Here is a 26,200-nt window from a genome sequence, read left to right on the forward strand (position 1 = left end):
GTTTGAACACACAAATCCGATATCACACGAGCCAGGTATGAACATTTTAATTTACTCAAGGGCTCCTCTCAACTCCCTCCTCAAGATTGCTAATTTCTTCATATCTCTCGACCTGAGTTTCAAAATCTTGATTTTTTAATACCATATAATAGCTAGCGTTGTTAGATTCGATACGAATGTTTGAACACAAACATCCGATATCACACGAGCTAGGTATGAACATTTTAATTTACTCCAGAGCTCCTCTCAACTCCCTCCTCAAGATTGCTAATTTCTTCATATCTCTCGACCTGAGTTTCAAAATCTTGATTATTTAGTTCTATATCATAGCTAGCGTTGTTAGCTTCGATACGAATGTTTGAACACACAAATCCGATATCACACGAGCCAGGTATGAACATTTTAATTTACTCAATGGCTCCTCTCAACTCCCTCCTCAAGATTGCTAATTTCTTCATATCTCTCGACCTGAGTTTCAAAATCTTGATTTTTTAATACCATATAATAGCTAGCGTTGTTAGCTTCGATACGAATGTTGGAACACAAAAATCCGATATCACACTCGCCAGGTATGAACATTTTAATTTAATCAAGGGCTCCTCCCAACTCCCACCTCAAATTTGGTAATTTCGTCATGTCTCTCGACATGAGTTTTAAAATCTTGATTTTCTAGTTCCATATAATAGCTAGCGTTGTTAGCTTCGATACGTATCTTTGAACACAAAAATCCGATATCACACGAGCCAGGTATGAACATTTTAATTTACTCAAGGGCTCCTCCCAACTCCCTCCTCAAATTTGGTAATTTCTTCATATCTCTCGACCTGAGTTTCAAAATCTTGATTATTTAGTTCTATATCATAGCTAGCGTTGTTAGCTTCGATACGAATGTTTGAACACACAAATCCGATATCACACGAGCCAGGTATGAACATTTTAATTTACTCAAGGGCTCCTCTCAACTCCCTCCTCAAGATTGCTAATTTCTTCATATCTCTCGACCTGAGTTTCAAAATCTTGATTTTTTAATACCATATAATAGCTAGCGTTGTTAGATTCGATACGAATGTTTGAACACAAACATCCGATATCACACGAGCTAGGTATGAACATTTTAATTTACTCCAGAGCTCCTCTCAACTCCCTCCTCAAGATTGCTAATTTCTTCATATCTCTCGACCTGAGTTTCAAAATCTTGATTATTTAGTTCTATATCATAGCTAGCGTTGTTAGCTTCGATACGAATGTTTGAACACACAAATCCGATATCACACGAGCCAGGTATGAACATTTTAATTTACTCAATGGCTCCTCTCAACTCCCTCCTCAAGATTGCTAATTTCTTCATATCTCTCGACCTGAGTTTCAAAATCTTGATTTTTTAATACCATATAATAGCTAGCGTTGTTAGCTTCGATACGAATGTTTGAACACACAAATCCGATATCACACAAGCCAGGTATGAACATTTTAATTTACTCAAGAGCTCCTCTCAACTCCCTCCTCAAGATTGCTAATTTCTTCATATCTCTCGACCTGAGTTTCAAAATCTTGATTTTTTAGTTCCATATAATAGCTAGCGTTGTTAGCTTCGATAGGTATGTTTGAACACAAAAATCCGATATCACACGAGCCAGGTATGAACATTTTAATTTACTCAAGGGCTCCTCCCAACTCCCTCCTCAAATTTGGTAATTTCTTCATATCTCTCGACCTGAGTTTCAAAATCTTGATTATTTAGTTCTATATCATAGCTAGCGTTGTTAGCTTCGATACGAATGTTTGAACACACAAATCCGATATCACACGAGCCAGGTATGAACATTTTAATTTACTCAAGGGCTCCTCTCAACTCCCTCCTCAAGATTGCTAATTTCTTCATATCTCTCGACCTGAGTTTCAAAATCTTGATTTTTTAATACCATATAATAGCTAGCGTTGTTAGATTCGATACGAATGTTTGAACACAAACATCCGATATCACACGAGCTAGGTATGAACATTTTAATTTACTCAAGGGCTCCTCCCAACTCCCTCCTCAAATTTGGTAATTTCTTCATATCTCTCGACCTGAGTTTCAAAATCTTGATTATTTAGTTCTATATCATAGCTAGCGTTGTTAGCTTCGATTCGCAGGTTTGAACACACAAATCCGATATCACACGAGCCAGGTATGAACATTTTAATTTACTCAAGGGCTCCTCCCAACTCCCACCTCAAATTTGGTAATTTCGTCATGTCTCTCGACCTGAGTTTCAAAATCTTGATTTTTTAGTTCCATATAATAGCTAGCGTTGTTAGCTTCGATACGTATCTTTGAACACAAAAATCCGATATCACACGAGCCAGGTATGAACATTTTAATTTACTCAAGGGCTCCTCCCAACTCCCTCCTCAAATTTGGTAATTTCTTCATATCTCTCGACCTGAGTTTCAAAATCTTGATTATTTAGTTCCATATAATAGCTAGCGTTGTTAGCTTCGATACGAATGTTTGAACACACAAATCCGATAGCACGCGAGCCAGGTATGAACATTTTAATTTACTCAAGGGCTCCTCTCAACTCCCTCCTCAAATTTGGTAATTTCGTCATGTCTCTCGACCTGAGTTTCAAAATCTTGATTTTTTAGTTCCATATAATAGTAAGCGTTGTTAGCTTCGATACGAATGTTTGAACACACAAATCCGATATCACACGAGCCAGGTATGAACATTTTAATTTACTCAAGGGCTCCTCTCAACTCCCTCCTCAAATTTGGTAACTTCTTCATATCTCTCGACCTGAGTTTCAAAATCTTGATTTTTGAGTTCCATATAATAGCTAGCGTTGTTAGCTTCGATACGAATGTTTGAACACAAACATCCGATATCACACGAGCTAGGTATGAACATTTTAATTTACTCAAGAGCTCCTCTCAACTCCCTCCTCAAGATTGCTAATTTCTTCATATCTCTCGACCTGAGTTTCAAAATCTTGATTTTTTAGTTCCATATAATAGCTAGCGTTGTTAGCTTCGATACGTATGTTTGAACACAAAAATCCGATATCACACGAGCTAGGTATGAACATTTTAATTTACTCAAGGGCTCCTCCCAACTCCCTCCTCAAATTTGGTAATTTCTTCATATCTCTCGACCTGAGTTTCAAAATCTTGATTATTTAGTTCTATATCATAGCTAGCGTTGTTAGCTTCGATACGAATGTTTGAACACACAAATCCGATATCACACGAGCCAGGTATGAACATTTTAATTTACTCAAGGGCTCCTCTCAACTCCCTCCTCAAGATTGCTAATTTCTTCATATCTCTCGACCTGAGTTTCAAAATCTTGATTATTTAGTTCTATATCATAGCTAGCGTTGTTAGCTTCGATACGAATGTTTGAACACACAAATCCGATATCACACGAGCCAGGTATGAACATTTTAATTTACTCAAGGGCTCCTCTCAACTCCCTCCTCAAGATTGCTAATTTCTTCATATCTCTCGACCTGAGTTTCAAAATCTTGATTTTTTAATACCATATAATAGCTAGCGTTGTTAGATTCGATACGAATGTTTGAACACAAACATCCGATATCACACGAGCTAGGTATGAACATTTTAATTTACTCAAGGGCTCCTCCCAACTCCCTCCTCAAATTTGGTAATTTCTTCATATCTCTCGACCTGAGTTTCAAAATCTTGAATATTTAGTTCTATATCATAGCTAGCGTTGTTAGCTTCGATTCGCAGGTTTGAACACACAAATCCGATATCACACGAGCCAGGTATGAACATTTTAATTTACTCAAGGGCTCCTCCCAACTCCCACCTCAAATTTGGTAATTTCGTCATGTCTCTCGACCTGAGTTTCAAAATCTTGATTTTTTAGTTCCATATAATAGCTAGCGTTGTTAGCTTCGATACGTATCTTTGAACACAAAAATCCGATATCACACGAGCCAGGTATGAACATTTTAATTTACTCAAGGGCTCCTCCCAACTCCCTCCTCAAATTTGGTAATTTCTTCATATCTCTCGACCTGAGTTTCAAAATCTTGATTATTTAGTTCCATATAATAGCTAGCGTTGTTAGCTTCGATACGAATGTTTGAACACAAAAATCCGATATCACACGAGCCAGGTATGAACATTTTAATTTACTCAAGGGCTCCTCTCAACTCCCTCCTCAAGATTGCTAATTTCTTCATATCTCTCGACCTGAGTTTCAAAATCTTGATTATTTAGTTCCATATAATAGCTAGCATTGTTAGCTTCGATACGAATGTTTGAACACACAAATCCGATATCACACGAGCCAGGTATAAACATTTTAATTTACTCAAGGGCTCCTCTCAACTCCCTCCTCAAATTTGGTAACTTCTTCATATCTCTCGACCTGAGTTTCAAAATCTTGATTTTTGAGTTCCATATAATAGCTAGCGTTGTTAGCTTCGATACGAATGTTTGAACACAAACATCCGATATCACACGAGCTAGGTATGAACATTTTAATTTACTCAAGAGCTCCTCTCAACTCCCTCCTCAAGATTGCTAATTTCTTCATATCTCTCGACCTGAGTTTCAAAATCTTGATTTTTTAGTTCCATATAATAGCTAGCGTTGTTAGCTTCGATACGTATGTTTGAACACAAAAATCCGATATCACACGAGCTAGGTATGAACATTTTAATTTACTCAAGGGCTCCTCCCAACTCCCTCCTCAAATTTGGTAATTTCTTCATATCTCTCGACCTAAGTTTCAAAATCTTGATTATTTAGTTCTATATCATAGCTAGCGTTGTTAGCTTCGATACGAATGTTTGAACACACAAATCCGATATCACACGAGCCAGGTATGAACATTTTAATTTACTCAAGGGCTCCTCTCAACTCCCTCCTCAAGATTGCTAATTTCTTCATATCTCTCGACCTGAGTTTCAAAATCTTGATTTTTTAATACCATATAATAGCTAGCGTTGTTAGATTCGATACGAATGTTTGAACACAAACATCCGATATCACACGAGCTAGGTATGAACATTTTAATTTACTCCAGAGCTCCTCTCAACTCCCTCCTCAAGATTGCTAATTTCTTCATATCTCTCGACCTGAGTTTCAAAATCTTGATTATTTAGTTCTATATCATAGCTAGCGTTGTTAGCTTCGATACGAATGTTTGAACACACAAATCCGATATCACACGAGCCAGGTATGAACATTTTAATTTACTCAATGGCTCCTCTCAACTCCCTCCTCAAGATTGCTAATTTCTTCATATCTCTCGACCTGAGTTTCAAAATCTTGATTTTTTAATACCATATAATAGCTAGCGTTGTTAGCTTCGATACGAATGTTGGAACACAAAAATCCGATATCACACTCGCCAGGTATGAACATTTTAATTTAATCAAGGGCTCCTCCCAACTCCCACCTCAAATTTGGTAATTTCGTCATGTCTCTCGACATGAGTTTTAAAATCTTGATTTTCTAGTTCCATATAATAGCTAGCGTTGTTAGCTTCGATACGTATCTTTGAACACAAAAATCCGATATCACACGAGCCAGGTATGAACATTTTAATTTACTCAAGGGCTCCTCCCAACTCCCTCCTCAAATTTGGTAATTTCTTCATATCTCTCGACCTGAGTTTCAAAATCTTGATTATTTAGTTCTATATCATAGCTAGCGTTGTTAGCTTCGATACGAATGTTTGAACACACAAATCCGATATCACACGAGCCAGGTATGAACATTTTAATTTACTCAAGGGCTCCTCTCAACTCCCTCCTCAAGATTGCTAATTTCTTCATATCTCTCGACCTGAGTTTCAAAATCTTGATTTTTTAATACCATATAATAGCTAGCGTTGTTAGATTCGATACGAATGTTTGAACACAAACATCCGATATCACACGAGCTAGGTATGAACATTTTAATTTACTCCAGAGCTCCTCTCAACTCCCTCCTCAAGATTGCTAATTTCTTCATATCTCTCGACCTGAGTTTCAAAATCTTGATTATTTAGTTCTATATCATAGCTAGCGTTGTTAGCTTCGATACGAATGTTTGAACACACAAATCCGATATCACACGAGCCAGGTATGAACATTTTAATTTACTCAATGGCTCCTCTCAACTCCCTCCTCAAGATTGCTAATTTCTTCATATCTCTCGACCTGAGTTTCAAAATCTTGATTTTTTAATACCATATAATAGCTAGCGTTGTTAGCTTCGATACGAATGTTTGAACACACAAATCCGATATCACACAAGCCAGGTATGAACATTTTAATTTACTCAAGAGCTCCTCTCAACTCCCTCCTCAAGATTGCTAATTTCTTCATATCTCTCGACCTGAGTTTCAAAATCTTGATTTTTTAGTTCCATATAATAGCTAGCGTTGTTAGCTTCGATAGGTATGTTTGAACACAAAAATCCGATATCACACGAGCCAGGTATGAACATTTTAATTTACTCAAGGGCTCCTCCCAACTCCCTCCTCAAATTTGGTAATTTCTTCATATCTCTCGACCTGAGTTTCAAAATCTTGATTATTTAGTTCTATATCATAGCTAGCGTTGTTAGCTTCGATACGAATGTTTGAACACACAAATCCGATATCACACGAGCCAGGTATGAACATTTTAATTTACTCAAGGGCTCCTCTCAACTCCCTCCTCAAGATTGCTAATTTCTTCATATCTCTCGACCTGAGTTTCAAAATCTTGATTTTTTAATACCATATAATAGCTAGCGTTGTTAGATTCGATACGAATGTTTGAACACAAACATCCGATATCACACGAGCTAGGTATGAACATTTTAATTTACTCAAGGGCTCCTCCCAACTCCCTCCTCAAATTTGGTAATTTCTTCATATCTCTCGACCTGAGTTTCAAAATCTTGATTATTTAGTTCTATATCATAGCTAGCGTTGTTAGCTTCGATTCGCAGGTTTGAACACACAAATCCGATATCACACGAGCCAGGTATGAACATTTTAATTTACTCAAGGGCTCCTCCCAACTCCCACCTCAAATTTGGTAATTTCGTCATGTCTCTCGACCTGAGTTTCAAAATCTTGATTTTTTAGTTCCATATAATAGCTAGCGTTGTTAGCTTCGATACGTATCTTTGAACACAAAAATCCGATATCACACGAGCCAGGTATGAACATTTTAATTTACTCAAGGGCTCCTCCCAACTCCCTCCTCAAATTTGGTAATTTCTTCATATCTCTCGACCTGAGTTTCAAAATCTTGATTATTTAGTTCCATATAATAGCTAGCGTTGTTAGCTTCGATACGAATGTTTGAACACACAAATCCGATAGCACGCGAGCCAGGTATGAACATTTTAATTTACTCAAGGGCTCCTCCCAACTCCCACCTCAAATTTGGTAATTTCGTCATGTCTCTCGACCTGAGTTTCAAAATCTTGATTTTTTAGTTCCATATAATAGCTAGCGTTGTTAGCTTCGATACGTATCTTTGAACACAAAAATCCGATATCACACGAGCCAGGTATGAACATTTTAATTTACTCAAGGGCTCCTCCCAACTCCCTCCTCAAATTTGGTAATTTCTTCATATCTCTCGACCTGAGTTTCAAAATCTTGATTATTTAGTTCCATATAATAGCTAGCGTTGTTAGCTTCGATACGAATGTTTGAACACACAAATCCGATAGCACGCGAGCCAGGTATGAACATTTTAATTTACTCAAGGGCTCCTCTCAACTCCCTCCTCAAATTTGGTAATTTCGTCATGTCTCTCGACCTGAGTTTCAAAATCTTGATTTTTTAGTTCCATATAATAGTAAGCGTTGTTAGCTTCGATACGAATGTTTGAACACACAAATCCGATATCACACGAGCCAGGTATGAACATTTTAATTTACTCAAGGGCTCCTCTCAACTCCCTCCTCAAATTTGGTAACTTCTTCATATCTCTCGACCTGAGTTTCAAAATCTTGATTTTTGAGTTCCATATAATAGCTAGCGTTGTTAGCTTCGATACGAATGTTTGAACACAAACATCCGATATCACACGAGCTAGGTATGAACATTTTAATTTACTCAAGAGCTCCTCTCAACTCCCTCCTCAAGATTGCTAATTTCTTCATATCTCTCGACCTGAGTTTCAAAATCTTGATTTTTTAGTTCCATATAATAGCTAGCGTTGTTAGCTTCGATACGTATGTTTGAACACAAAAATCCGATATCACACGAGCTAGGTATGAACATTTTAATTTACTCAAGGGCTCCTCCCAACTCCCTCCTCAAATTTGGTAATTTCTTCATATCTCTCGACCTGAGTTTCAAAATCTTGATTATTTAGTTCTATATCATAGCTAGCGTTGTTAGCTTCGATACGAATGTTTGAACACACAAATCCGATATCACACGAGCCAGGTATGAACATTTTAATTTACTCAAGGGCTCCTCTCAACTCCCTCCTCAAGATTGCTAATTTCTTCATATCTCTCGACCTGAGTTTCAAAATCTTGATTATTTAGTTCTATATCATAGCTAGCGTTGTTAGCTTCGATACGAATGTTTGAACACACAAATCCGATATCACACGAGCCAGGTATGAACATTTTAATTTACTCAAGGGCTCCTCTCAACTCCCTCCTCAAGATTGCTAATTTCTTCATATCTCTCGACCTGAGTTTCAAAATCTTGATTTTTTAATACCATATAATAGCTAGCGTTGTTAGATTCGATACGAATGTTTGAACACAAACATCCGATATCACACGAGCTAGGTATGAACATTTTAATTTACTCAAGGGCTCCTCCCAACTCCCTCCTCAAATTTGGTAATTTCTTCATATCTCTCGACCTGAGTTTCAAAATCTTGATTATTTAGTTCTATATCATAGCTAGCGTTGTTAGCTTCGATTCGCAGGTTTGAACACACAAATCCGATATCACACGAGCCAGGTATGAACATTTTAATTTACTCAAGGGCTCCTCCCAACTCCCACCTCAAATTTGGTAATTTCGTCATGTCTCTCGACCTGAGTTTCAAAATCTTGATTTTTTAGTTCCATATAATAGCTAGCGTTGTTAGCTTCGATACGTATCTTTGAACACAAAAATCCGATATCACACGAGCCAGGTATGAACATTTTAATTTACTCAAGGGCTCCTCCCAACTCCCTCCTCAAATTTGGTAATTTCTTCATATCTCTCGACCTGAGTTTCAAAATCTTGATTATTTAGTTCCATATAATAGCTAGCGTTGTTAGCTTCGATACGAATGTTTGAACACAAAAATCCGATATCACACGAGCCAGGTATGAACATTTTAATTTACTCAAGGGCTCCTCTCAACTCCCTCCTCAAGATTGCTAATTTCTTCATATCTCTCGACCTGAGTTTCAAAATCTTGATTATTTAGTTCCATATAATAGCTAGCATTGTTAGCTTCGATACGAATGTTTGAACACACAAATCCGATATCACACGAGCCAGGTATAAACATTTTAATTTACTCAAGGGCTCCTCTCAACTCCCTCCTCAGGTTTGGTAATATCTTCATATCTCTCGACCTGAGTTTCAAAATCTTGATTTTTTAATACCATATTATAACTAGCGTTCTTAGCTTCGATTCGCAGGTTTGAACACAAAAATCCGATATCACACGAGCCAGGTATGAACATTTTAATTTACTCAAGGGCTCCTCTCAACTCCCTCCTCAAATTTGGTAATTTCTTCATATCTCTCGACCTGAGTTTCAAAATCTTGATTTTTTAGTTCCATATCATAGCTAGCGTTGTTAGCTTCGATAGGAATGTTTGAACACACAAATCCGATATCACACGACCCAGGTATAAACATTTTAATTTACTCAAGGGCTCCTCTCAACTCCCTCCTCAGGTTTGGTAATATCTTCATATCTCTCGACCTGAGTTTCAAAATCTTGATTTTTTAATACCATATAATAACTAGCGTTGTTAGCTTCGATTCGCAGGTTTGAACACAAAAATCCGATATCACACGAGCCAGGTATGAACATTTTAATTTACTCAAGGGCTCCTCCCAACTCCCTCCTCAAAGTTGGTAATTTCTTCATATCTCTCGACCTGAGTTTCAAAATCTTGATTTTTTAGTTCCATATAATAGCTAGCGTTGTTAACTTCGATACGAATGTTTGAACACAAACATCCGATATCACACGAGCTAGGTATGAACATTTTAATTTACTCAAGGGCTCCTCCCAACTCCCTCCTCAAATTTGGTAATTTCTTCATATCTCTCGACCTGAGTTTCAAAATCTTGATTTTTTAGTTCCATATAATAGCTAGCGTTGTTTGCTTCGATTCGCATGTTTGAACACACAAATCCGATATCACACGAGCCAGGTATGAACATTTTAATTTACTCAAGGGCTCCTCTCAACTCCCTCCTCAAGATTGCTAATTTCTTCATATCTCTCGACCTGAGTTTCAAAATCTTGATTTTTTAATACCATATAATAGCTAGCGTTGTTAGCTTCGATACGAATGTTTGAACACACAAATCCGATATCACACGAGCCAGGTATGAACATTTTAATTTACTCAACGGCTCCTCTCAACTCCCTCCTCAAGATTGCAAATTTCTTCATATCTCTCGATCTGAGTTTCAAAATCTTGATTTTTTAATACCATATAATAGCTAGCGTTCTTAGCTTCGATTCGCAGGTTTGAACACACAAATCCGATATCACACGAGCCAGGTATGAACATTTTAATGTACTCAAGGGCTCCTCTCAACTCCCTCCTCAAGATTGCTAATTTCTTCATATCTCTCGACCTGAGTTTCAAAATCTTGATTATTTAGTTCCATATAATAGCTAGCGTTGTTAGCTTCGATAGGAATGTTTGAACACACAAATCCGATATCACACGACCCAGGTATAAACATTTTAATTTACTCAAGGGCTCCTCTCAACTCCCTCCTCAGGTTTGGTAATATCTTCATATCTCTCGACCTGAGTTTCAAAATCTCTATTTTTTAATACCATATAATAACTAGCGTTGTTAGCTTCGATTCGCAGGTTTGAACACAAAAATCCGATATCACACGAGCCAGGTATGAACATTTTAATTTACTCAAGGGCTCCTCCCAACTCCCTCCTCAAAGTTGGTAATTTCTTCATATCTCTCGACCTGAGTTTCAAAATCTTGATTTTTTAGTTCCATATAATAGCTAGCGTTGTTAACTTCGATACGAATGTTTGAACACAAACATCCGATATCACACGAGCTAGGTATGAACATTTTAATTTACTCAAGGGCTCCTCCCAACTCCCTCCTCAAATTTGGTAATTTCTTCATATCTCTCGACCTGAGTTTCAAAATCTTGATTTTTTAGTTCCATATAATAGCTAGCGTTGTTTGCTTCGATTCGCATGTTTGAACACACAAATCCGATATCACACGAGCCAGGTATGAACATTTTAATTTACTCAAGGGCTCCTCTCAACTCCCTCCTCAAGATTGCTAATTTCTTCATATCTCTCGACCTGAGTTTCAAAATCTTGATTTTTTAATACCATATAATAGCTAGCGTTGTTAGCTTCGATACGAATGTTTGAACACACAAATCCGATATCACACGAGCCAGGTATGAACATTTTAATTTACTCAACGGCTCCTCTCAACTCCCTCCTCAAGATTGCAAATTTCTTCATATCTCTCGATCTGAGTTTCAAAATCTTGATTTTTTAATACCATATAATAGCTAGCGTTCTTAGCTTCGATTCGCAGGTTTGAACACACAAATCCGATATCACACGAGCCAGGTATGAACATTTTAATGTACTCAAGGGCTCCTCTCAACTCCCTCCTCAAGATTGCTAATTTCTTCATATCTCTCGACCTGAGTTTCAAAATCTTGATTATTTAGTTCCATATAATAGCTAGCGTTGTTAGCTTCGATAGGAATGTTTGAACACACAAATCCGATATCACACGACCCAGGTATAAACATTTTAATTTACTCAAGGGCTCCTCTCAACTCCCTCCTCAGGTTTGGTAATATCTTCATATCTCTCGACCTGAGTTTCAAAATCTTGATTTTTTAATACCATATAATAACTAGCGTTGTTAGCTTCGATTCGCAGGTTTGAACACAAAAATCCGATATCACACGAGCCAGGTATGAACATTTTAATTTACTCAAGGGCTCCTCTCAACTCCCTCCTCAAATTTGGTAATTTCTTCATATCTCTCGACCTGAGTATCAAAATCTTGATTTTTTAGTTCCATATCATAGCTAGCGTTGTTAGCTTCGATTCGCATGTTTGAACACAAAAATCCGATATCACGCGAGCCAGGTATGAACATTTTAATTTACTGAAGGGCTCCTCTCAACTCCCTCCTCAAATTTGGTAATTTCGTCATGTCTCTCGACCTGAGTTTCAAAATCTTGATTTTTTAGTTCCATATAATAGCTAGCGTTGTTAGCTTCGTTACGAATGTTGGAACACAAAAATCCGATATCACACGAGCCAGGTATGAACATTTTAATTTACTCAAGGGCTCCTCTCAACTCGCTCCTCAAATTTGGTAATTTCGTCATGTCTCTCGACCTGAGTTTCAAAATCTTGATTTTTTAGTTCAATATAATAGCTAGCGTTGTTAGCTTCGATGCGTATGTTTGAACACAAAAATCCGATATCACACGAGCCAGGTATGAACATTTTAATTTACGCAAGGCCTCCTCCCAACTCCCTCCTCAAAGTTGGTAATTTCTTCCTATCTCTCGACATGAGTTTCAAAATCTTGATTATTTAGTTCCATATAATAGCTAGCGTTGTTAGCTTCGATACGAATGTTTGAACACACAAATCCGATATCACACGAGCCAGGTATGAACATTTTAATTTACTCAAGGGCTCCTCTCAACTCCCTCCTCAAGATTGCTAATTTCTTCATATCTCTCGACCTGAGTTTCAAAATCTTGATTTTTTAATACCATATAATACCTAGCGTTGTTAGCTTCGATTCGCAGGTTTGAACACACAAATCCGATATCACACGAGCCAGGTATGAACATTTTAATGTACTCAAGGGCTCCTCCCAACTCCCACCTCAAATTTGGTAATTTCGTCATGTCTCTCGACCTGAGTTTCAAAATCTTGATTTTTTAGTTCCATATAATAGCTAGCGTTGTTAGCTTCGATACGTATCTTTGAACACAAAAATCCGATATCACACGAGCCAGGTATGAACATTTTAATTTACTCAAGGGCTCCTCCCAACTCCCTCCTCAAATTTGGTAATTTCTTCATATCTCTCGACCTGAGTTTCAAAATCTTGATTTTTTAGTTCCATATAATAGCTAGCGTTGTTAGCTTCGATACGAATGTTTGAACACACAAATCCGATAGCACGCGAGCCAGGTATGAACATTTTAATTTACTCAAGGGCTCCTCTCAACTCCCTCCTCAAATTTGGTAATTTCGTCATGTCTCTCGACCTGAGTTTCAAAATCTTGATTTTTTAGTTCCATATAATAGCAAGCGTTGTTAGCTTCGATACGAATGTTTGAACACACAAATCCGATATCACACGAGCCAGGTATGAACATTTTAATTTACTCAAGGGCTCCTCTCAACTCCCTCCTCAAATTTGGTAACTTCTTCATATCTCTCGACCTGAGTTTCAAAATCTTGATTTTTGAGTTCCATATAATAGCTAGCGTTGTTAGCTTCGATACGAATGTTTGAACACAAACATCCGATATCACACGAGCTAGGTATGAACATTTTAATTTACTCAAGAGCTCCTCTCAACTCCCTCCTCAAGATTGCTAATTTCTTCATATCTCTCGACCTGAGTTTCAAAATCTTGATTTTTTAGTTCCATATAATAGCTAGCGTTGTTAGCTTCGATACGTATGTTTGAACACAAAAATCCGATATCACACGAGCTAGGTATGAACATTTTAATTTACTCAAGGGCTCCTCCCAACTCCCTCCTCAAATTTGGTAATTTCTTCATATCTCTCGACCTGAGTTTCAAAATCTTGATTATTTAGTTCTATATCATAGCTAGCGTTGTTAGCTTCGATACGAATGTTTGAACACACAAATCCGATATCACACGAGCCAGGTATGAACATTTTAATTTACTCAAGGGCTCCTCTCAACTCCCTCCTCAAGATTGCTAATTTCTTCATATCTCTCGACCTGAGTTTCAAAATCTTGATTTTTTAATACCATATAATAGCTAGCGTTGTTAGATTCGATACGAATGTTTGAACACAAACATCCGATATCACACGAGCTAGGTATGAACATTTTAATTTACTCAAGAGCTCCTCTCAACTCCCTCCTCAAGATTGCTAATTTCTTCATATCTCTCGACCTGAGTTTCAAAATCTTGATTATTTAGTTCTATATCATAGCTAGCGTTGTTAGCTTCGATACGAATGTTTGAACACACAAATCCGATATCACACGAGCCAGGTATGAACATTTTAATTTACTCAATGGCTCCTCTCAACTCCCTCCTCAAGATTGCTAATTTCTTCATATCTCTCGACCTGAGTTTCAAAATCTTGATTTTTTAATACCATATAATAGCTAGCGTTGTTAGCTTCGATACGTATGTTTGAACACACAAATCCGATATCACACGAGCCAGGTATGAACATTTTAATGTACTCAAGGGCTCCTCCCAACTCCCACCTCAAATTTGGTAATTTCGTCATGTCTCTCGACCTGAGTTTCAAAATCTTGATTTTTTAGTTCCATATAATAGCTAGCGTTGTTTGCTTCGATACGTATGTTTGAACACAAAAATCCGATATCACACGAGCCAGGTATGAACATTTTAATTTACTCAAGGGCTCCTCCCAACTCCCTCCTCAAATTTGGTAATTTCTTCATATCTCTCGACCTGAGTTTCAAAATCTTGATTATTTAGTCCTATATCATAGCTAGCGTTGTTAGCTTCGATACGAATGTTTGAACACACAAATCCGATATCACACGAGCCAGGTATGAACATTTTAATTTACTCAAGGGCTCCTCTCAACTCCCTCCTCAAGATTGCTAATTTCTTCATATCTCTCGACCTGAGTTTCAAAATCTTGATTTTTTAATACCATATAATAGCTAGCGTTGTTAGATTCGATACGAATGTTTGAACACAAACATCCGATATCACACGAGCTAGGTATGAACATTTTAATTTACTCCAGAGCTCCTCTCAACTCCCTCCTCAAGATTGCTAATTTCTTCATATCTCTCGACCTGAGTTTCAAAATCTTGATTATTTAGTTCTATATCATAGCTAGCGTTGTTAGCTTCGATACGAATGTTTGAACACACAAATCCGATATCACACGAGCCAGGTATGAACATTTTAATTTACTCAAGGGCTCCTCTCAACTCCCTCCTCAAGATTGCTAATTTCTTCACATCTCTCGACCTGAGTTTCAAAATCTTGATTTTTTAATACCATATAATAGCTAGCGTTGTTAGCTTCGATTCGCAGGTTTGAACACACAAATCCGATATCACACGAGCCAGGTATGAACATTTTAATGTACTCAAGGGCTCCTCCCAACTCCCACCTCAAATTTGGTAATTTCGTCATGTCTCTCGACCTGAGTTTCAAAATCTTGATTTTTTAGTTCCATATAATAGCTAGCGTTGTTAGCTTCGATACGTATCTTTGAACACAAAAATCCGATATCACACGAGCCAGGTATGAACATTTTAATTTACTCAAGGGCTCCTCTCAACTCCCTCCTCAAGATTGCTAATTTCTTCATATCTCTCGACCTGAGTTTCAAAATCTTGATTTTTTAGTTCCATATAATAGCTAGCGTTGTTAGATTCGATACGAATGTTTGAACACAAACATCCGATATCACACGAGCTAGGTATGAACATTTTAATTTACTCCAAAGCTCCTCTCAACTCCCTCCTCAGGTTTGGTAATATCTTCATATCTCTCGACCTGAGTTTCAAAATCTTGATTTTTTAATACCATATAATAGCTAGCGTTGTTAGCTTCGATACGTATCTTTGAACACAAAAATCCGATATCACACGAGCCAGGTATGAACATTTTAATTTACTCAAGGGCTCCTCCCAACTCCCTCCTCAAATTTGGTAATTTCTTCATATCTCTCGACCTGAGTTTCAAAATCTTGATTTTTTAGTTCCATATAATAGCTAGCGTTGTTTGCTTCGATTCGCATGTTTGAACACACAAATCCGATATCACACGAGCCAGGTATGAACATTTTAATTTACTCAAGGGCTCCTCTCAACTCCCTCCTCAAATTTGGTAATTTCGTCATGTCTCTCGACCTGAGTTTCAAAATCTTGATTTTTTAGGTCCATATAATAGCTAGCGTTGTTAGCTTCGATACGTATGTTTGAACACACAAATCCGATATCACACGAGCCAGGTATGAACATTTTAATTTACTCAAGGGCTCCTCTCAACTCCCTCCTCAAATTTGGTAATTTCTTCATATCTCTCGACCTGAGTTTCAAAATCTTGATTATTTAGTTCCATATAATAGCTAGCGTTGTTAGCTTCGATACGAATGTTTGAACACACAAATCCGATATCACACGAGCCAGGTATGAACATTTTAATTTACTCAAGGGCTCCTCTCAACTCCCTCCTCAAGATTGCTAATTTCTTCATATCTCTCGACCTGAGTTTCAAAATCTTGGTTTTTTAATACCATATAATAGCTAGCGTTGTTAGCTTCGATTCGCAGGTTTGAACACACAAATCCGATATCACACGAGCCAGGTATGAACATTTTAATGTACTCAAGGGCTCCTCTCAACTCCCTCCTCAAATTTGGTAATTTCGTCATGTCTCTCGACCTGAGTTTCAAAATCTTGATTTTTTAGTTCCATATAATAGCTAGCGTTGTTAGCTTCGATACGTATCTTTGAACACAAAAATCCGATATCACACGAGCCAGGTATGAACATTTTAATTTACTCAAGGGCTCCTCTCAACTCGCTCCTCAAATTTGGTAATTTCTTCACATCTCTCGACCTGAGTTTCAAAATCTTGATTATTTAGTTCCATATCATAGCTAGCGTTGTTAGCTTCGATTCGCATGTTTGAACACACAAATCCGATATCACACGAGCCAGGTATGAACATTTTAATTTACTCAAGGGCTCCTCTCAACTCCCTCCTCAAATTTGGTAATTTCTTCATTTCTCTCGACCTGAGTTTCAAAATCTTGATTATTTAGTTCCATATAATAGCTAGCGTTGTTAGCTTCGATACGAATGTTTGAACACACAAATCCGATATCACACGACCCAGGTATAAACATTTTAATTTACTCAAGGGCTCCTCTCAACTCCCTCCTCAGGTTTGCTAATTTCTTCATATCTCTCGACCTGAGTTTCAAAATCTTGATTATTTAGTTCTATATCATAGCTAGCGTTGTTAGCTTCGATACGAATGTTTGAACACACAAATCCGATATCACACGAGCCAGGTATGAACATTTTAATTTACTCAAGGGCTCCTCTCAACTCCCTCCTCAAGATTGCTAATTTCTTCATATCTCTCGACCTGAGTTTCAAAATCTTGATTTTTTAATACCATATAATAGCTAGCGTTGTTAGATTCGATACGAATGTTTGAACACAAACATCCGATATCACACGAGCTAGGTATGAACATTTTAATTTACTCCAGAGCTCCTCTCAACTCCCTCCTCAAGATTGCTAATTTCTTCATATCTCTCGACCTGAGTTTCAAAATCTTGATTATTTAGTTCTATATCATAGCTAGCGTTGTTAGCTTCGATACGAATGTTTGAACACACAAATCCGATATCACACGAGCCAGGTATGAACATTTTAATTTACTCAAGGGCTCCTCTCAACTCCCTCCTCAAGATTGCTAATTTCTTCATATCTCTCGACCTGAGTTTCAAAATCTTGATTTTGTAATACCATATAATAGCTAGCGTTGTTAGCTTCGATTCGCAGGTTTGAACACACAAATCCGATATCACACGAGCCAGGTATGAACATTTTAATTTACTCAAGGGCTCCTCTCAACTCCCTCCTCAAATTTGGTAACTTCTTCATATCTCTCGACCTGAGTTTCAAAATCTTGATTTTTGAGTTCCATATAATAGTTAGCGTTGTTAGATTCGATACGAATGTTTGAACACAAACATCCGATATCACACGAGCTAGGTATGAACATTTTAATTTACTCAAGGGCTCCTCTCAACTCCCTCCTCAAGATTGCTAATTTCTTCATGTCTCTCGACCTGAGTTTCAAAATCTTGATTTTTTAGTTCCATATAATAGCTAGCGTTGTTAGCTTCGATTCGCATGTTTGAACACACAAATCCGATATCACACGAGCCAGGTATGAACATTTTAATTTACTCAAGGGCTCCTCTCAACTCCCTCCTCAAGATTGCTAATTTCTTCATATCTCTCGACCTGAGTTTCAAAATCTTGATTTTTTAATACCATATAATAGCTAGCGTTGTTAGCTTCGATTCGCAGGTTTGAACACACAAATCCGATATCACACGAGCCAGGTATGAACATTTTAATGTACTCAAGGGCTCCTGTCAACTCCCTCCTCAAGATTGCAAATTTCTTCATATCTCTCGATCTGAGTTTCAAAATCTTGATTTTTTAGTTCCATATAATAGCTAGCGTTGTTAGCTTCGATACGAATGTTTGAACACACAAATCCGATAGCACGCGAGCCAGGTATGAACATTTTAATTTACTCAAGGGCTCCTCTCAACTCCCTCCTCAAATTTGGTAATTTCGTCATGTCTCTCGACCTGAGTTTCAAAATCTTGATTTTTTAGTTCCATATAATAGCAAGCGTTGTTAGCTTCGATACGAATGTTTGAACACACAAATCCGATATCACACGAGCCAGGTATGAACATTTTAATTTACTCAAGGGCTCCTCTCAACTCCCTCCTCAAATTTGGTAACTTCTTCATATCTCTCGACCTGAGTTTCAAAATCTTGATTTTTGAGTTCCATATAATAGTTAGCGTTGTTAGATTCGATACGAATGTTTGAACACAAACATCCGATATCACACGAGCTAGGTATGAACATTTTAATTTACTCAAGGGCTCCTCTCAACTCCCTCCTCAAGATTGCTAATTTCTTCATGTCTCTCGACCTGAGTTTCAAAATCTTGATTTTTTAGTTCCATATAATAGCTAGCGTTGTTAGCTTCGATTCGCATGTTTGAACACACAAATCCGATATCACACGAGCCAGGTATGAACATTTTAATTTACTCAAGGGCTCCTCTCAACTCCCTCCTCAAGATTGCTAATTTCTTCATATCTCTCGACCTGAGTTTCAAAATCTTGATTTTTTAATACCATATAATAGCTAGCGTTGTTAGCTTCGATTCGCAGGTTTGAACACACAAATCCGATATCACACGAGCCAGGTATGAACATTTTAATTTACTCAAGGGTTCCTCTCAACTCCCTCCTCAAGATTGCTAATTTCTTCATATCTCTCGACCTGAGTTTCAAAATCTTGATTTTTTAGTTCCATATAATAGCTAGCGTTGTTAGATTCGATACGAATGTTTGAACACAAACATCCGATATCACACGAGCTAGGTATGAACATTTTAATTTACTCCAGAGCTCCTCTCAACTCCCTCCTCAGGTTTGGTAATATCTTCATATCTCTCGACCTGAGTTTCAAAATCTTGATTTTTTAATACCATATAATAGCTAGCGTTGTTAGCTTCGATACGTATCTTTGAACACAAAAATCCGATATCACACGAGCCAGGTATGAACATTTTAATTTACTCAAGGGCTCCTCCCAACTCCCTCCTCAAATTTGGTAATTTCTTCATATCTCTCGACCTGAGTTTCAAAATCTTGATTTTTTAGTTCCATATAATAGCTAGCGTTGTTTGCTTCGATTCGCATGTTTGAACACACAAATCCGATATCACACGAGCCAGGTATGAACATTTTAATTTACTCAAGGGCTCCTCTCAACTCCCTCCTCAAATTTGGTAATTTCGTCATGTCTCTCGACCTGAGTTTCAAAATCTTGATTTTTTAGGTCCATATAATAGCTAGCGTTGTTAGCTTCGATACGTATGTTTGAACACACAAATCCGATATCACACGAGCCAGGTATGAACATTTTAATTTACTCAAGGGCTCCTCTCAACTCCCTCCTCAAATTTGGTAATTTCTTCATATCTCTCGACCTGAGTTTCAAAATCTTGATTATTTAGTTCCATATAATAGCTAGCGTTGTTAGCTTCGATACGAATGTTTGAACACACAAATCCGATATCACACGAGCCAGGTATGAACATTTTAATTTACTCAAGGGCTCCTCTCAACTCCCTCCTCAAGATTGCTAATTTCTTCATATCTCTCGACCTGAGTTTCAAAATCTTGGTTTTTTAATACCATATAATAGCTAGCGTTGTTAGCTTCGATTCGCAGGTTTGAACACACAAATCCGATATCACACGAGCCAGGTATGAACATTTTAATGTACTCAAGGGCTCCTCTCAACTCCCTCCTCAAATTTGGTAATTTCGTCATGTCTCTCGACCTGAGTTTCAAAATCTTGATTTTTTAGTTCCATATAATAGCTAGCGTTGTTAGCTTCGATACGTATCTTTGAACACAAAAATCCGATATCACACGAGCCAGGTATGAACATTTTAATTTACTCAAGGGCTCCTCTCAACTCGCTCCTCAAATTTGGTAATTTCTTCACATCTCTCGACCTGAGTTTCAAAATCTTGATTATTTAGTTCCATATCATAGCTAGCGTTGTTAGCTTCGATTCGCATGTTTGAACACACAAATCCGATATCACACGAGCCAGGTATGAACATTTTAATTTACTCAAGGGCTCCTCTCAACTCCCTCCTCAAATTTGGTAATTTCTTCATTTCTCTCGACCTGAGTTTCAAAATCTTGATTATTTAGTTCCATATAATAGCTAGCGTTGTTAGCTTCGATACGAATGTTTGAACACACAAATCCGATATCACACGACCCAGGTATAAACATTTTAATTTACTCAAGGGCTCCTCTCAACTCCCTCCTCAGGTTTGCTAATTTCTTCATATCTCTCGACCTGAGTTTCAAAATCTTGATTATTTAGTTCTATATCATAGCTAGCGTTGTTAGCTTCGATACGAATGTTTGAACACACAAATCCGATATCACACGAGCCAGGTATGAACATTTTAATTTACTCAAGGGCTCCTCTCAACTCCCTCCTCAAGATTGCTAATTTCTTCATATCTCTCGACCTGAGTTTCAAAATCTTGATTTTTTAATACCATATAATAGCTAGCGTTGTTAGATTCGATACGAATGTTTGAACACAAACATCCGATATCACACGAGCTAGGTATGAACATTTTAATTTACTCCAGAGCTCCTCTCAACTCCCTCCTCAAGATTGCTAATTTCTTCATATCTCTCGACCTGAGTTTCAAAATCTTGATTATTTAGTTCTATATCATAGCTAGCGTTGTTAGCTTCGATACGAATGTTTGAACACACAAATCCGATATCACACGAGCCAGGTATGAACATTTTAATTTACTCAAGGGCTCCTCTCAACTCCCTCCTCAAGATTGCTAATTTCTTCATATCTCTCGACCTGAGTTTCAAAATCTTGATTTTTTAATACCATATAATAGCTAGCGTTGTTAGCTTCGATTCGCAGGTTTGAACACACAAATCCGATATCACACGAGCCAGGTATGAACATTTTAATGTACTCAAGGGCTCCTCCCAAGTCCCACCTCAAATTTGGTAATTTCGTCATGTCTCTCGACCTGAGTTTCAAAATCTTGATTTTTTAGTTCCATATAATAGCTAGCGTTGTTAGCTTCGATACGTATCTTTGAACACAAAAATCCGATATCACACAAGCCAGGTATGAACATTTTAATTTACTCAAGGGCTCATCCCAACTCCCTCCTCAAATTTGGTAATTTCTTCATATCTCTTGACCTGAGTTTCAAAATCTTGATTTTTTAGTTCCATATAATAGCTAGCGTTGTTTGCTTCGATTCGCATGTTTGAACACACAAATCCGATATCACACGAGCCAGGTATGAACATTTTAATTTACTCAAGGGCTCCTCTCAACTCCCTCCTCAAGATTGCTAATTTCTTCATATCTCTCGACCTGAGTTTCAAAATCTTGATTTTTTAATACCATATAATAGCTAGCGTTGTTAGCTTCGATTCGCAGGTTTGAACACACAAATCCGATATCACACGAGCCAGGTATGAACATTTTAATGTACTCAAGGGCTCCTGTCAACTCCCTCCTCAAGATTGCAAATTTCTTCATATCTCTCGATCTGAGTTTCAAAATCTTGATTTTTTAGTTCCATATAATAGCTAGCGTTGTTAGCTTCGATACGAATGTTTGAACACACAAATCCGATAGCACGCGAGCCAGGTATGAACATTTTAATTTACTCAAGGGCTCCTCTCAACTCCCTCCTCAAATTTGGTAATTTCGTCATGTCTCTCGACCTGAGTTTCAAAATCTTGATTTTTTAGTTCCATATAATAGCAAGCGTTGTTAGCTTCGATGCGAATGTTTGAACACACAAATCCGATATCACACGAGCCAGGTATGAACATTTTAATTTACTCAAGGGCTCCTCTCAACTCCCTCCTCAAATTTGGTAACTTCTTTATATCTCTCGACCTGAGTTTCAAAATCTTGATTTTTGAGTTCCATATAATAGTTAGCGTTGTTAGATTCGATACGAATGTTTGAACACAAACATCCGATATCACACGAGCTAGGTATGAACATTTTAATTTACTCAAGGGCTCCTCTCAACTCCCTCCTCAAGATTGCTAATTTCTTCATGTCTCTCGACCTGAGTTTCAAAATCTTGATTTTTTAGTTCCATATAATAGCTAGCGTTGTTAGCTTCGATTCGCATGTTTGAACACACAAATCCGATATCACACGAGCCAGGTATGAACATTTTAATTTACTCAAGGGCTCCTCTCAACTCCCTCCTCAAGATTGCTAATTTCTTCATATCTCTCGACCTGAGTTTCAAAATCTTGATTTTTTAATACCATATAATAGCTAGCGTTGTTAGGTTCGATTCGCAGGTTTGAACACACAAATCCGATATCACACGAGCCAGGTATGAACATTTTAATGTACTCAAGGGTTCCTCTCAACTCCCTCCTCAAATTTGGTAATTTAGTTCCATATAATAGCTAGCGTTGTTAGCTTCGATACGAATGTTTGAACACACAAATCCGATATCACACGAGCCAGGTATGAACATTTTAATTTACTCAAGGGCTCCTCTCAACTCCCTCCTCAAGATTGCAAATTTCTTCATATCTCTCGACCTGAGTTTCAAAATCTTGATTTTTTAATACCATATAATAGCTAGCGTTCTTAGCTTCGATTCGCAGGTTTGAACACACAAATCCGATATCACACGAGCCAGGTATGAACATTTTAATGTACTCAAGGGCTCCTCTCAACTCCCTCCTCAAATTTGGTAATTTCGTCATGTCTCTCGACCTGAGTTTCAAAATCTTGATTTTTTAGTTCCATATAATAGCTAGCGTTGTTAGCTTCGATACGTATGTTTGAACACACAAATCCGATATCACACGACCCAGGTATAAACATTTTAATTTACTCAAGGGCTCCTCTCAACTCCCTCCTCAAATTTGGTAATTTCTTCATATCTCTCGACCTGAGTTTGAAAATCTTGATTTTTTAGTTCCATATAATAGCTAGTGTTGTTAGCTTCGATTCGAATGTTTGAACACACAAATCCGATATCACACGAGCCATGTATGAACATTGTAATTTACATACTACCTCTTCTCAACACACTCTTCAAATTAGGTAATTTCGTCATGTCTCTCGACCTGAGTTTCAAAATCTTGATTTTTTAATTTCATATCAGAGCTAGCGTTGTTAGCTTCGATTCGCATGTTTGAACACAAAAATCCGATATCATACAAGCCAGGTATGAACATTTTAATTTACCTACTAGGTCTTCTCAACTCACTCCTCAAATTAGGTAATTTCGTCATGTCTCTCGACCTGAGTTTCAAAATCTTGATTTTTTAGTTCCATATAATAGCTAGCGTTGTTAGCTTCGATACGTATCTTTGAACACAAAAATCCGATATCACACGAGCCAGGTATGAACATTTTAATTTACTCAACGGCTCCTCTCAACTCCCTCCTCAAATTTGGTAATTTCTTCATATCTCTCGACCTGAGTTTCAAAATCTTGATTATTTAGTTCCATATCATAGCTAGCGTTGTTAGCTTCGATACGAATGTTTGAACACACAAATCCGATATCACACGAGCCAGGTATGAACATTTTAATTTACTCAAGGGCTCCTCTCAACTCCCTCCTCAAGATTGCTAATTTCTTCATATCTCTCGACCTGAGTTTCAAAATCTTGATTTTTTAATACCATATAATAGCTAGCGTTGTTAGCTTCGATTCGCAGGTTTGAACACACAAATCCGATATCACACGAGCCAGGTATGAACATTTTAATGTACTCAAGGGCTCCTCTCAACTCCCTCCTCAAATTTGGTAATTTCGTCATGTCTCTCGACCTGAGTTTCAAAATCTTGATTTTTTAGTTCCATATAATAGCTAGCGTTGTTAGCTTCGATACGTATCTTTGAACACAAAAATCCGATATCACACGAGCCAGGTATGAACATTTTAATTTACTCAACGGCTCCTCTCAACTCCCTCCTCAAATTTGGTAATTTCTTCATATCTCTCGACCTGAGTTTCAAAATCTTGATATTTTAGTTCCATATAATAGCTAGCGTTGTTAGCTTCGATACGAATGTTTGAACACAAACATCCGATATCACACGAGCTAGGTATGAACATTTTAATTTACTCAAGAGCTCCTCTCAACTCCCTCCTCAAGATTGCTAATTTCTTCATATCTCTCGACCTGAGTTTCAAAATCTTGATTTTCTAGTTCCATATAATAGCTAGCGTTGTTTGCTTCGATTCGCATGTTTGAACACACAAATCCGATATCACACGATCCAGGTATGAACATTTTAATTTACTCAAGGGCTCCTCTCAACTCCCTCCTCAAATTTGGTAATTTCGTCATGTCTCTCGACCTGAGTTTCAAAATCTTGATTTTTTAGTCCCATATCATAGCTAGCGTTGTTAGCTTCGATACGTATGTTTGAACACAAAAATCCGATATCACACGAGCCAGGTATGAACAGTTTAATTTACTCAAGGGCTCCTCTCAACTCCCTCCTCAAATTTGGTAATTTCTTCATATCTCTCGACCTGAGTTTCAAAATCTTGATTTTTTAGTTCCATATAATAGCTAGCGTTGTTAGCTTCGATACGAATGTTTGAACACACAAATCCGATATCACACGACCCAGGTATAAACATTTTAATTTACTCAAGGGCTCCTCTCTACTCCCTCCTCAGGTTTGCTAATATCTTCATATCTCTTGACCTGAGTTTCAAAATCTTGATTTTTTAATACCATATAATAGCTAGCGTTGTTAGCTTCGATTCGCAGGTTTGAACACAGAAATCCGATATCACACTCGCCAGGTATGAACATTTTAATTTACTCAAGGGCTCCTCCCAACTCCCTCCTCAAATTTGGTAATTTCTTCATATCTCTCGACCTGAGTTTCAAAATCTTGATTATTTAGTTCCATATAATAGCTAGCGTTGTTAGCTTCGAAACGAATGTTTGAACACACAAATCCGATATCACACGCGCCAGGTATGAACATTGTAATTTACCTACTAACTCTTCCCAACTCCCTCCTCAAATTTGGTAATTTCGTCATCTCTCTCGGTCTGAGTTTCACAATCTTGGTTTTTTAATTTCATATCATAGCTAGCGTTGTTAGCTTCGATTCGCATGTTTGAACACAAAAATCCGATATGACACGAGCCAGGTATGAACATTTTAATTTACTCAAGGGCTCCTCTCAACTCCCTCCTCAAGATTGCTAATTTCTTCATATCTCTCGGCCTGAGTTTCAAAATCTTGATTTTTTAGTTCCATATAATAGCTAGTGTTGTTAGCTTCGATTCGAATGTTTGAACACAAAAATCCGATATCACACGAGCCATGTATGAACATTGTAATTTACATACTACCTCTTCTCAACAC

The sequence above is a fragment of the Azolla caroliniana genome, unplaced genomic scaffold (genome assembly GCF_043228905.1).
Source record: "Azolla caroliniana isolate FFs.n. ecotype wild unplaced genomic scaffold, voAzoCaro1.0.p SCAF_55, whole genome shotgun sequence".
Taxonomy (NCBI): Eukaryota; Viridiplantae; Streptophyta; class Polypodiopsida; order Salviniales; family Salviniaceae; genus Azolla; species Azolla caroliniana.